The sequence below is a fragment of the Macadamia integrifolia genome, chromosome 7 (genome assembly GCF_013358625.1).
Source record: "Macadamia integrifolia cultivar HAES 741 chromosome 7, SCU_Mint_v3, whole genome shotgun sequence".
Lineage (NCBI taxonomy): Eukaryota > Viridiplantae > Streptophyta > Magnoliopsida > Proteales > Proteaceae > Macadamia > Macadamia integrifolia.
Genome location: NC_056563.1, coordinates 6,457,171 through 6,462,229, shown reverse-complemented (window position 1 = coordinate 6,462,229; position 5,059 = coordinate 6,457,171).

Genomic DNA, 5,059 nt, shown 5'->3' with positions numbered 1-5,059 from the left:
CAACCAATCCATACCCAGTATAACATCAAAATTCTGCATATTGAATTTAATGAGTTGCGCATCAAAGTTCTTCCCACTAATCTCCACCGGGCACGGCCCATACACTTCCTTCAACTGTGCAATTTTACCAGTAGGCATACTAACAATCATTCCCTGGTCTAGGATCTTTGGTGACATCCCAAGCTTCCCCACAAATCTCTTAGATGCGAAGGAATGGGTAGCTCCTGAATCAAATAAAACATAGGCTGGTATGCCCGATATGGGTAGGATACCTAATATAACAATGTATATAATTTCAGCAGGTCATCAATATTAATCATAATGAACTTCTTAATTTAAAATGTACCTGCTACAACTTCTGTACTAGCCTCAGCTTCCTCGGCTGATAGGGCATACATCCTTCCCTGCGGTTGACTGCCTCGAGGTAAGGGAGGTCGGTACGCAGAGGGCTGACTGGAGGGCAAGGCTGGTCGGGACCGACAGTCTTTCGCATAATGCCCATAGGAATGGCAATTGAAGCAACGAATCTGAGACGTCGGAACTGGAGCGGGGCCCCTCTGCACTTGACCCGATGCAGATGAAGGTCGAGGTGGCCTTGGAGCTGTAGGAGCCACACTAGTGTTCGGGCGAACAGAGGTTGAACCCGAACCACCGACTGGCCTAGGAGGATAGCCAGATGGCCTATAGGGCTGCCTATACATAGGCCCAGTACTGTATGATCCACGGTATGCTTTGGAGGAATTTCCCGCATCTGGGAATGGATTTGATCTCTTCCACAGTCCAGGAGTGAGGGACTGTTCACCCTTTTGCTTATCTTCCATTGTTTTGGCCTTCTGTACAATCTGGCCATATTCGGTCAAATCCAAGACTTCAAGCACCGACCCAATAGATGCTTTTAGGCCTTTTAGGAACCTTGCTGCCTTCTCTTCAGCTGTTCGCATATGCCTTGGGGCGAAATGGAACAAACTTTCGAACTGTTGCTGATACTCAAGGACAGTCTTACCTCCTTGAGTTAAGGCCATGAACTCAGTCTCCTTCCGATCTCTGAAACTGCGCGGATAATGGTTATCCAAGAACAACTCCTTAAACTGCTCCCAAGTAGGTTCTGGATGAGCAGCCATCAATATAGGCTTGGAAGCTTGCCACCACGAATTTGCCTCTTTCTTGAGTTGTAACCCAGCACAGATGAGCTTCTGGGCATCCGTGCATTCAAGCACCTCAAATATCTTCTCCAATTCTTGGATCCATTGATCCGGTTCTAGAGGATCACTCCCCACCTTAGAGAATACCGGCGGTAAGTTCCTCTTGAACGACTCTACCACCCTTGACGTATTACTCGTCGCCGGGAAGTTAGGAGCATAGGTAGGATAGTAGGCATAAGGATGAGGCATCCCATGCTGAGGAATACCGAATGGTGGGATTGGAGGTGTACCCACTTGTGGTCCCGTTCCCGACCCGACAGGTGGGTCTTGCGGAGTGTGTACCCGGGGAGGTTGACCCGGTTGAGAAAGATCCAACTGTTGCTGGATGGCAGTCATAAATGCTTGCTGTTGCTGAAGCATTTGTTGTTGGAAAGCTTGTTGGGACTGCTGAATTATTGTAGCAACATCTCCCGGTGTAATGACCGGTGGAGGGTCCGGGAGTGCAGTCATAGGTGGGTCCCCATGTGCCCCACCCTGACCATGGGTCTCTGCAGGTAGTGGAGGCGAGGTATGCCCCACAGAACGGGCCCCTCTAGGATTTTGTGGTCGACCGACCCGACGAGGACCCCGCGAGGTACCTCGGGCATTACTACCGGATCTAGTACGTACCATCGTATCCTTGTACCTGGAACATATCACACACCATATTGGTTAAACACCATAGACTGATTTAGGCACATAATCATATGCCATTAGGTGAGGTGTTATAGTGTATGATAGCCTGTAATTATTCATAGCTCAATTCCAAGATACGGGCAAAGTTCACAACATACATGCGAATGGTCCCACTTAACCGTAGCATATCGATCATAGGATTAATCTCCACCATAAAACCAATGCATTCATAATAGGAGAAAAGGAGGGAAAAGACAAAGAAAGAAAATTTTAAAAATTTTAAAAATTTTCCCCTCTGTTCAAACCGGTGGGATGAACCGGCGGGTAGGGACCCGCCGGTCTGACCCGCCGGTCCCAGCACCCCAAACCGGCGGGTGTCACCGGCGGGTAGGGACCCGCCGGTCTGACCCGCCGGTCTTGCCCGAGGTTAAAACACGAACAGGGCCAGAAAGGCCCTGTTTTGTCTGTCGCTCTCACCCTCTCCCCTCTCTTTCTTCCTTTCCCTCTTGGACGATTTTGGGGGTCTACTCGGCGCTCCTACTCGCGATTCCACTCATCCACACGGCGCTCTAGTGAAGAGTCAACTCGTCTTCATCCAAGTAAGTTCTTCTTCTTCTTCTTTTTCCAGAATTTCAAATTGGGTGAATTACTTGAATAGGATTTACTTTTTAGGCTTTCTTTCTCTATTTTTCACCATAGAATAGTCTTTCCATGTGTTTATGATGATTCTACTGTGCTCATTGGTAGCGTATAGGAATTATCTCTCTCTATTTGGAGAAAAAGCCCCAAATTGGTGCCCTAGGTTCCCAAATTTGGGGTTTCTTCCATCCTTACTGTTTTTCTCAAATTGACGTCTTCTATGTAATGCATTTCACTTGTTTTACGCTAGATATGAGTTAGATTGCATTGAATCATCCATTATGCTTGAAATCCTCATGTATTTCCATGAAAATCCCTATTTTGGCATTGGTTTCTTTGATTTTCATCCATAATTGTACTCATGGAGCTTCATAGTCCTTTTTGGGGTATATTCTTGAAATTTCATCATCCCATCACCATGGCATTTCATTCTAGACCTAGGGTTTCAAGCTTTCTCTCCATTCCATTCCAATTTGCGCAATGGACTTGAATTTCCCCATTTCATTCATGCCTATTGCTTTTGCTGTCCTTTGCTGTCATTTTACTGTTTTGGCACGTTTCCATGCGTTGCCATCACCATGTTTCATGTCATAAGTTTTCTATCCTTCCTAGATCGTTGCCGTTCCCATTTTGCAGAAATTGGGTTTTGAATTTCCCTTCTTTAATGCTGCTGTCTTTTCTTACTGTACTAACCCAACTTTCTTTACTTATTGTCAGGATGTCTTCACGCACCGGCAGAGGACCATCTTCCTCTGGTGTTCGACGCAAGACCACCGCTTCTAAGCGGAAAAGTGCGGAGACCAGCACTTCAGCTCATCGCACAGGAAGACCTGCACCTGTTCAGTCTGACCCTTCAGACTACGATGAGGAGCACTTCACTAGTGCCGAGGCCGCAGCCAAATGGCCTATCTTCCTGAAGGGGCCAGTGTTGATGGAAAAGACCGTGGTAGTCGAGGACTTCCACAAGGCCCAGCTTCAGGAGAGGTTCTCAGCATTGGGCTGGGACACTATTCTTCAGGTGGACCGACCGTGCTACGATCAGCTCGTCCGTCGGTTTTATTGCAACTTGGAGGTGTCGTATCAGTATGGGGAACTCACTGTCAGCAGTCTGGTGAAGGGAGTGGATATCCAGCTGACGGTAGACACCCTGGCTAGTATTCTGGGCATATCGACGGCGGGACACCGATACTACAGTCCCCCCAGGAGTAGGCCTCAGGGACCGTTCATGAGCATGGAGACACCGGACTTCATCTACGAGACCATCTGCGGTAGCAGCAGTCGCCCGGAGTCCGAGACATCTTTCTTCCCTGAGGTCCGTCTCTTTGCCCGGTTGATCCAGTTCAACCTGCTCCCCAGAGGAGGTCATCGGAACCAGGTAGGTTTCATGACAGCTTTTATAGCATTCTGTATCTTTACGGCCACAGAGGGAGGCGGGGAGCACTTGTGCCTTCCCTATATCATCCTCAGAGCGATGGAGCACCATGCTTCCCACCCAGAGGACGGAGGATTCCCCTACGGCAGGATCCTCACCAGGGTCTTCGAGTTCTTCAGGGTGGATCTGAGCGGAGAGGAGGGGAAGACTCCGGCCGATAGGTTCGATCGGAGCAACCTCTTGAAGATGGGTCTCCACACCCTCATGGATTCACCTCCGAGATCGGGAGCTCGGAGAGGTAGGGGTAAGAGGGCTGCCCCTGTAGAGGATGTCCTCATGGAGGAGGAGTCCAGTGAGGAGGATGAGGACTACGTTCCTCAGGACGAGGAGGCGGATCTGATGGGCGGCAGTATCCCTGAGGAGGTGCCTCAGGAGTCGAGAGGTACGGGCCCTAGTTCTTCCAGAGCTGCAGCCCCACCATATGGAGCCCCACCACCTGGGAGTGGTGACTACGACTATGAGGACAGGACAGCCTCCATGCGGGCATTGCAGGATGGCCAGGTCCAGATACTGAGGCGGCTGGACGAGATTGCCTCCAGGCAGATCACTTTAGAGGATTCTTTCCGTAGGCTGGGTCAGGACTTGGACACTAGGGCCAATGCTATTTCGGCAGACTATGGCCGGCTTCGGAGGGAGGTACGGTTGGTGAACACAAGGTTCGATTACTACGATCATCACTTCAACGTCAACTCCAGGCCTCCGGCGAATGTGGTGATCATCGACGACGATGACGACAACCAGTGAGGGGTTGGCTTGCCCACACTAGCTGTTTATCCATTTTCTCTCTTTCTGTAGACATTGTGTATTTATTTATCTCATTCCTTGTAATTGCAATGTACTTGATTTCATTATGGAATGAAATATCTTTGGATAGTGGACTGTTATGGTGTTTTTCATATGTGGAGTACCTGTGTGGTTTTGTGGTGATGTGACTTTTCTATTTGTGCTCTTTGTTATATTATTATCTGTTGTTTATCAGGTTTTGTGTAAAATTTTTGGAAATCCCACTTTACGCCGTTATGCTGCCGAAATTTCGTCGAAATAGTACTCTATAGGTTATAGCACCAACCTAATTACCTTTTATCTACACTCACGCATGCCATGAATGCAACTTATAATATAACTCCATTTTTTTATACTTCCTTTTCTTGACTTTTAATCTTTAAAGCTT